The sequence below is a fragment of the Rhagoletis zephyria genome, unplaced genomic scaffold (genome assembly GCF_001687245.7).
Source record: "Rhagoletis zephyria isolate East Lansing unplaced genomic scaffold, Rhagoletis_zephyria_1.1 Rzeph_scaffold_09779, whole genome shotgun sequence".
NCBI lineage: Eukaryota > Metazoa > Arthropoda > Insecta > Diptera > Tephritidae > Rhagoletis > Rhagoletis zephyria.
Window position 1 is genome coordinate 7,176 of NW_016166857.1, and position 9,806 is coordinate 16,981.

The window sequence follows — 9,806 nt, forward strand, 5'->3', positions numbered from 1 at the left end:
TTTACAGAACAATGAGGTGGAATTAAACTTTGTTTTAAATTGCCTAGAGTTTGTGGAGCTACGAAAAATATTTACTTACTTAAGTACAAATAAGTTGTTCCTTACAAGAATGCATAATTTTTATCTTACACATAGACACTATTATGAAGTTATAAAAACGACCAAAAATATTTGATTTGTTAATTTAGCTATTTTTCTTAGTCGTAACAAAAATTTTGGTTTATTTTTTATTTTGGCCCATTTTGCTTTTTCTCTGAAAAAGTTCTGGCAGCACTGTATTCAACAGCTTAGTTGTTTTTCAACCGCGTAATTTCTACTCGTTCCTCGTCATAGGCAGGCAGTTGGACATCGCTTCCTTCGTCATCGTTTGAAATTAGCATCTTTGCACTCTAAGCCGACGATATATGTTAAAAGAAAATGATCTGAGCACTCTAAAATGCGTATGTACTTCAGTACAAAAAATAATTGTAATTGCCATATATAATCGCATGTACGTAACAAATATGTCAGTATTTTTTCCCATTGTGTTGTTTAAGCATTAACTAGGCAATTTAATTCGCAACAAAGTCTGGATCTAGTTACTCAAGTTATTTCTATGTCATATATGTCTAACACCTGTCGCTATTGAAATTATGGGTTAGAGCAGGTGTTTCAGAATCTGCCACCAAGTAGAAGTATAGTACACAGTGTTATTTTCTAATCCATGCATGTAATAACTGTCTACAAACAAGCATAAGTTTCATAAATTGATTGATTGATTAACTTGTATATAAATAAACAAAAACTGAACGTCTAATTATTTTGCTGTAACAAATTGCTTTCCACACCTCAGTGATTATCGTGAGTATGTATTTAAAATTGAACTAGTCAAATTGTTATACTCTATTAAAAGTAACGCACCTAACACTTGGTTAGCGTGATTATTGTTTTTTTTTGTAGGTGCGATTGTGAATGCGAAATAATTAAAAAATACTTAATGAGGCTGTCATTAAATCTCTGCATATACACCCATATGCATGTACGTACATAAATGTGTATGTAAGTATGTTCATGTCAGAATGTATTTAATCAAGACGATTTTAAGCATGCATTTTTACACCTAACCTGGGCATATAGGTACATATCTACAAATTTAGAATCAATTAATAAAACATAAATAAGCCATCAAATTATAAAAATTAGTTGCATTCGCGTACCTGTATATAGGTACATATCTACAAATTTAGAATCAATTAATAAAATATAAATAAGCCATCAAATTATAAAAATTAGTTGCATTCGCGTACCTGTTAATTATTGAAAGATATCAAGAACTATCAGCTTTTTGCGCTCGCTTACGCAAAAAACTTGCAAAGTAGGGGAAATTGAGAGAGAAAAATGACATTTCATTTTGAGGGGAAGCTGCTAGTTTCAGCTAGAAAAATTTTTGCCAACGGAAAACAGCTGATCAAAAATAGCTGGTAGGACTTTACGCAAATCACAAAATTGAATTTGATGGTTTGGAAGTTAAAAATGATAAAATGCGACCGTTGACTTTTTTAAACGTGGCCTTTATCGGTATTAGAATTTAAATAACAATTAATATCAGATATTCAGTAATACTTTAGCTACGTTAAAAAACTTGCCTTTGTCTCCTGACTGCCAAAAAAAAAATCCCAATACTCGCCTCTCAATTGTACGGACTTCTCCCGATTTCACATAGCAAAGTAGAACAGCCAATCAGCGATCGCCACGATGACAGTGAAAGTCGGTAGCAAACGTCAGATGCCAAAGACGTTGCCGGATCTTGCATCAGCGACTAATTAAACATGTAAGAAGAAAGTAGTTATTCGTTTAATCAATAAACTGTGTCAGGATAACACTTTGTGAAGAGTTTTCGTACGTTTTAAATTTTACACTTTCGAATGTCTGCTAAAATTCTGTCAGCTGTTCGTCTAACTTGCAAGTTTCTGCAAATTTTCTATTCGCGTACTATTCTGGATATTTTTATCTTATGAGAGAACAGATGACATTTCGCTCGAATTTTGCTGTCGGATGTTTTTTACTGGAGATTTTAAACGAACGTACCTAATAATGATTGCCTGCGCTTGATTACACCATTTAAATGTTTTCCATGTCAGTTTGGACCCTACCCCCTAATTTCGTTCGTTTTTATGAGAAATATTATTGTCTATTTTTATAGATTTTAAAGGTCATTTAGAGGTCTTGACCGGTAGATTTAGGTGAGAAAATACGATTTTGTAGATTTATAAGTTTTTGAATGACTATTTTTGATTCAATTTCAAAGATCGAATATGGTCTGAGAAAGGATATACATATAGGCCCTTAAAATGGTATAAAATAATCTATTGTCGGACTTGGCTTAATTCTTTAAACTTTGACCATCGATAATTTCTACATTTTCCAAATATGTAGTACGATCTTAAAGCAAATCTATTTTNAGGATATACATATATTCCCTTAAAATGGTATAAAATAATCTATTGTCGGACTTGGCTTAATTCTTTAAACTTTGACCATCGATCATTTCTACATTTTCCAAATATGTAGTACGATCTTAAAGCAAATCTATTTTTAAATAAACTGATAGCTCATTTATTGCAATTGCAAAAAAATTGTCGAAGTTAGGCGACTTTTCTTAATTACGGTCTTGAATTTATATTGATTATGTACCGGACTTTCAGATTTTTTGAGCAGTGTGACTAAGGAATTCATCAGTATTTATTCATAATTGATATATGTAATCGCTCTTTAGCAAAGAAGTGGCTTTTCAAGAAATTTTAGGAAAATGGGGGTGGCACCACCCACTTTATGATATATGCGTATCTCAAAAACTACTTGACGGATCTCGACCAAATTTTGTATACACATGTGCTTAGCCTCCTTAAATACCGTCTTGAATATTTTTGAAATTGGACAAAACCTACTCCTACTAAAATATAGCTAGCTTTGAGTTTTTTTGAAATTACCGTTACATTGGTGGAGCCCGTGGTTTTTGTCCGATTTCAGCAGAAGCCTGAGCGCAATGTGTATTCCAAATTTGGTTGAAATCGGTAAATTTCTAAAAATTTTTGAAAAGCCACTTCTTTGCTAAAGAGCGATTGTACATATATATCAATTTTGAATAAATATTGATGAATTCCTTAGTCACACTGCTCAAAAAAATCTTCAACAATTTTTATACGATTGCAATAAATGAGCCATCAGTTTATTTACAAATACATTTTATTTTAGATAGTACTACTATTTTGAAATTGTGGAAATTATCGATGGCCAAAATTTAAAAAATTAAGGGAAATATGGGTTATTTTTATTTTACCCGATAAAAAGTCCCAACAAGCCAATTTAAACCAAATATTTACCGGTTAATTACATTATTTAATTGTAAAAGTTCCCCTGCTGTAGCGAAAAATTAAGCCAAATCCTTTTCAAGAACTTCACCATCCTTTGCTACCAAAATGCGTTTATCATAATTCATACGAAGCCAGCACACAGTGGTTCAAAATTGGAATTTAATATTCATAATTCACCGGAGCCTTAATTTTTCAACCAACAAGAACATTTTCGATGAACGCCCTAATGTACATACATATGTATGTAGTTAGTTACCAAGAATGACCTTTGTTCTGTACACCCCTAGTTACGAATTTTGATTTCGTTTTAAGCCCAGAAATACATATATTGATGAGGTGGACAAAAAATTTATATACAACTAGCAGACTTGGCGAACTTAGTCCCGCCCAAAATTAGTTTTTTTTATTGAAACATTTGGTACAACGTTTTCGCCAGCAATTCACGTTCACGTTTGGTTTTGTGGTCGACAGAGGGCATATCCTCCATTGCCGTCTTAAATAACCTGACGAAAGCGTTATACCGGGAAGAAGTCCTTGAGGCTCGATGGTGAATCGTCCTTGAATCTGTATAGTATAGTTGGTGGCAATTTCCAAACTGGTGAGTATCATTGGTATGTTTAGTCACCGTAAAAGGGCCGCAATGGTTCTGATGGTCCCTAATGCCTCCGAATCGACGATTTTTAGCAATAACTCAGCTCCAGCGCCACCTTGCGTTTTAAGTTGTGAACTTAAACTATACAGGGACCTACTCAAGCACATAGAAAATGTCATTAAAATCGTTTCGATCGTTTAGGAGGAGTTCAGCCACCAGAATAAGTCTTTGTTTGTATATATTTACAGATAGGTAAAAGTTTCAATATGTTTGGAAAGCTCCATGCCCTTTCCAGTAGCACTCTCTATACCATTTACCAGAACACTGCCACAAATACTTCCAGAGATATACGGTATGAAAAATTCGATATGTGGGTCATTCTTAAAAAACATGACCAATTGGTGTCCCCAGACTTTACTATTTTATATTTTGTTTCTTCAAAAAGAAAATAGAAAAATAACTGCATTTTTATAAATTATTATCGATTCTACGTAACTATATTATAAAACAAAAATAATTAATTATCTGAAAATAACTTGAAAAATATTTTCAATGTCAAAGGTTTAGCAAAAACCTGTGTCCCGAGCCAATTTATAAAAATTTAATAGTTATTTTCAGTTGAAATAAAATTGAAAAAAAATAATATTTTCAATTTTTGTTATTCAGTTTGTGTATATTAATACCATATATAGAAAAGAATGATGAAAAATAATTTTTTTGTATAATTTTTATGAAGAAAATTTGTGTCCCNCTATTCATATATCTCGAATATGAGTCAAATTGGAGCACAAATACGATTTTGAGTAATAACTCGACTCACGCGCCACCTGGCGTTTTAAGTTGTGAACTTAAACTATACAGGGACCTACTCAAGCACATAGAAAATGTCATTAAAATCGTTTCGATCGTTTAGGAGGAGTTCAGCCACCAGAATAAGTCTTTGTTTGTATATATTTACAGATAGGTAAAAGTTTCAATATGTTTGGAAAGCTCCATGCCCTTTCCAGTAGCACTCTCTATACCATTTACCAGAACACTGCCACAAATACTTCCAGAGATATACGGTATGAAAAATTCGATATGTGGGTCATTCTTAAAAAACATGACCAATTGGTGTCCCCAGACTTTACTATTTTATATTTTGTTTCTTCAAAAAGAAAATAGAAAANAATATGACTCAAATTGGAGCACAAATACCATTTTGAGTAATAACTCGACTCACGCGCCACCTTGCGTTTTAAGTTGTGAACTTAAACTATACAGGGACCTACTCAAGCACATAGAAAATGTCATTAAAATCGTTTCGATCGTTTAGGAGGAGTTCAGCCACCAGAATAAGTCTTTGTTTGTATATATTTACAGATAGGTAAAAGTTTCAATATGTTTGGAAAGCACCATGCCCTTTCCAGTAGCCATCTCTATACCATTTTCCAGAACACTGCCACAAATACTTCCAGAGATATACGGTATGAAAAATTCGATATGTATGGGTGATGCCTTAATATATCGAAAGTCTGCAGTAGGTGTCCAAAATTTCAAAAAAATCGGTACATCCGTTCGCGAGATCACCTTTTATAAAAAGAAGGAGCTTCTCTTTATATAATTAGTGTAGGTAATACTGGGCAACACCGATTTTGATGTGGCAAATGTAAAAGCTGTTAAGCGTTTTTGTGCTGATCAAGAATCCGTAAATATAAAGTTCCATCAGCTCCAGATTTTGGGAAAAATGTGGTGAAAGTGTAAAAAAATCGCGTTTTTGCAATATTTGAGAAGCTTTAGCAAGGAAACAAAAGGTGATAGAACCTTCCACTTAGGCTTAAATTAAAGCTAGAACTACAGGCTACTTTCTCTGAAAATACTTCTTTCTGCACCTTGCCCTGATGGTCACCTATACTAGATATATACTTTTTATTGTCCAACAATAAAAAAAATACTGGAAGATTATGCAATTGAAAAAAAAGGTGTAAAAATCAATGTTAGCTGTTCAATAAATGACTATAGGTGACCTTAGGGTCAAGGTGCAGGAATGGTATTGATTGAAGTCAGAAGTCCAAGCCTTAATTTAGGCCTAAGTTTGCTTAATTGCGGCAGGTACTCAAATTTCCCAAAATCAGTTATTCCTGTTCAACAAATGGCTATAAGTGACCTTCAAGCAAAGGTGCAGGAATTTTCAGGAATAGTATTCGCGATTTTTAGCTTTAATCTAAGTCTTAGTGGAAGGTTCTACCACCTTTTGTTTCTTTGATAGAGCTTCTCAAATACAGTATATTTTGCTTTGATGCCCATCCTTCTTTGCACGAGAAAACTTGACCGAAAAAGGTACTTAAGCGAATTTACTACTTCAATGAAGAAGGTACCCTAATCCCTATGAAACCAAGTAGTGGAGGAGCACTTACCACGTAGAAATTACTGTAAGCGAAATTTTTACCGAATGGGATGAGCAAAATAAATAAAAACTTTTAAAATTAAGTAATTGCCAGTGCAGGTAAACGTAATAATTTCCTTGATAATCAATAATAGTTGCACAATTTTTAAGGCAGGTATTTTTTTGTACAGGTATGTTGAATGCATCTATCGGAGCAGTTTCATTATAAATGTTAAAAATGATGCCGCTGATGCGCATTTTAGGGTAGGTATCTTAAATGTGCAGTTAAGCATAAATGCAGCAAAGCAAAATATACTGTATTAAAATAAAATTATAGTTTAAAAAACTAAAACCTCCCTATTATAATTGCCATTCGTACCAGTGTTGCCAGGTCTTCGGCATGAGAAAACGTCCCTTTTGGTCTGAAAAAACGTCATTTCCCACCCAAAAACGTCTTTTTCAAATGAATGTAAAAAAATTGTTCTTATTTAAACTTTTATTGTATACAAAGGTACATATCGAGCCCCAACCGCCAAAATAACGTAAGCAAAATTTTTTTTCAAAATTTTCTTTTTGATGCAGAAATATTCCTAGGGCATCTAGATGCATTTCTGCATCAAAAAGAAAATTAAAAAAAAAATGTCACTTAAGTTATTTTGGCGGTTAGAGCTCGATATGTACGTAAAGTATATTACAATATCATTTCGACAGAGCACATTTAAAATTCATTGTAAACTGGTTTGAGATCGTTAATATAAAAATCATTTTATACATACACTTGTGATCAGCTGATTAAGTCATTAACATTTTGATCGATTTTGGCTGTTTCTCTTTCGTTTATTTAATGTTTATTATTTTTCCATAAAAGCCATGCTCATTAACAAACAAAATATAAATTCACAAAAATTGTGCAAAAATTATAAACAATCTGCAAATTTTCAGCTGGATTTTCAACTTTCTTTTCAGATTTTTTAGCCCATTAAATTTCAGGGCAATAATGTGCAAGCTTAAAGGGGCTCAATAATCGCGGCGATTTTTAATAATTTTTTTTTTGTAGAAATTTGGTTAGGGGCTCGGTTGTCGAAAATGCTAAATTACGCTCTGCTAAGAAGGAGCATAGCAATAGGTCCATTCAATATCAAAAAATTGTTACTAGTACTTGCCGGTTTTTACTGGAAATGCATTCAATAACCCAAAATATTTGCAAGAGGGAGCGAATTCGAGAGCGTAACAACCCGAGAGAGCTGCAAATTCTGCAAGTAAAAATTTTACTAGCAGGAATTTGCAGGAGTCCAAAAGTAAGGTTATGTTTCAAATTCAAATGTAAACGAACTGTTTAAGGGCCCTTTCCTCATCCAACCTTTAGATTACCGGCCACTTTATCGCCGCGATATACGAGTTTTCGTTTTCTCATCAGCGCATTAATTTCTCGAATCGATAAATTATTGCTTACCTGTTGCAACCTTTAAAATTTGTACCTAACTTTAAATTTTGGTTTGGTTTTGNGAACTGTTTAAGGGCCCTTTCCTCATCCAACCTTTAGATTACCGGCCACTTTATCGCCGCGATATACGAGTTTTCGTTTTCTCATCAGCGCATTAATTTCTCGAATCGATAAATTATTGCTTACCTGTTGCAACCTTTAAAATTTGTACCTAACTTTAAATTTTGGTTTGGTTTTGGTTCATGAGTTAGATATATTGGATATTTCAACCAAGGTTTTGGTTTTTGCTAACAGTTGCTCTTGCTCTATATTTGCTTGTTGCATTGCCAACCTTTGGAATTTTATGACGAATGTAGTGAAGTTTCACTCTCGGAAATATAGTGAGGTTTCACTCTACGGACAAAACAAATTTATTTTTACAGGTAAGATTAGAAAACGAAAACACTTTAAAGTGAGGAACAATTTATCTGCCCTGTTAGTAAAGGCAACTTTACTGCTTACATTACCTAACCTTTAGTTTACCGGCCACTTTATCGCCTCGATATACGAATTTTCGTTTTCTCATCAGCGAATTAATTTCTCGAATCGATAAATTGTTGCTTTCCCGTTGCAACCTTTAAAATTTGTACCTAACTTTAAATTTTGGTTTGGTTTTGGTTCATGAGTCAGATATATTAGATATTTCAACCAAGGTTTTGGTTCTCTGCATCAGGTGAGCAACAATTTATCGATTCGATAAATTAATGCGCTGATGAGAAAACGAAAACTCGTATATCGAGACGATAAAGTGGCCGGTAAACTAAAGGTTAGATGAGAAAACGGCCCTAAGTTCATTTTGTATAAAATGTTAGTCTGTTACAACAGCAGTCCGGTTTTCAGGATTTAGGGCCGTTTTCTAATGTAAGCTGTAAAGTTGCCTTTACTAACAGGGCAGATAAATTGTTCCTCACTTTAAAGTGTTTTCATTTTCCTATCTTACCGTTAAAAATAAATTTGTTATTCCGTAGAGTGAAACTTCACTACGTTTCCGAGTGTGAAACTTCACTACATTCGTCATAAAATTTCAAAGGTTGGCAATGCAACATAAGCAAATATAAAGCAAGAGCAACTGTTAGCAAAAACCAAAACCTTGGTTGCAATATCTAATATATCTGACTCATGAACCAAAACCGAAACAAAATTTAAAGTTGGGTACAAATTTTTAAAGGTTGCATCGGGTGAGCAACAATTTATCGATTCGAGAAATTAATGCGCTGATGAGAAAACGAAAACTCGTATATCGAGACTATAAAGTGGCCGGTAATCTAAAGGTTAGATGAGAAAACGGCCCTTAGTCAGAACTTAACATAACATAAAACCTGTAAGTGGGATCACTTTTGAGAGAGTAACTGAGCAACTGTTCCTAGTCGGAAGTTACGGGATTTAGTCCGGAGTTTTTTTCCTGCAAGTTCATGAATAGTCTGTTCCTTTGAACTTCGGACTAAAACCTGTGGAACTGTCTAACAACAATTTTACTCTCTCAAATGAGAGTAAAAGGAGAACAGATGCAGAAGTGCATAGGAACGCAAAAAGCACTATTTCCTGTAAAAACGTCAGTCGGTTGCCGACAGCGGTGAGTAATTAATTGTAGCTGCTGCAACTACGCCTGCAGTGAAAACCCAAACCAGTTAGAAAAAATACTAGTTCATAAACTAGTATGTGCCTACCAGTTCGACATTTTCGAAGAACTTAAGCGTTCAGCGACATCTGCCTTTGAATTGCCAAAGCCTAAANATAAAACGCAATTAATTGCTTTTCTTACAAATGTCGGCTGTGGCGTCACGTGAAGACTACTGGTTCTGGTTCTGAGATCGCAGGTTCGAGGCCGCTTGGAGGTGGTTAAGATTTTTAAAGTTAGATCAATGTAAGTAGGAATAATTATTTCAATTTAAATATAAATAACAAATTTAAAAATCTAGTTGCATTACAAAAAAAAGAAACAAATATATGGGAAGAAATACTTGTGCCATAAAACAATAGATTAAAAAAAATATTTTTTTTTTATTAAATCTA

The 9,806-nt window shown here is 33.6% G+C and overlaps 1 long non-coding RNA gene across 1 annotated transcript in view; it reads right to left on the bottom strand.

The window, feature by feature from the left end:
* Positions 1-5,862, bottom strand: part of LOC108376013 (uncharacterized) — a 10,461-nt gene extending 4,599 nt beyond the window's left edge. The window contains exons 1-2 of the long non-coding RNA XR_001849222.1: positions 5,851-5,862; positions 2,554-2,556 (exon numbers count right to left, since the gene is read on the bottom strand). This is a non-coding gene — a long non-coding RNA (uncharacterized LOC108376013). The remainder of the gene's footprint in view (positions 1-2,553; positions 2,557-5,850) is intronic.
* Between the last annotated feature and the right edge of the window lie 3,944 nt (positions 5,863-9,806).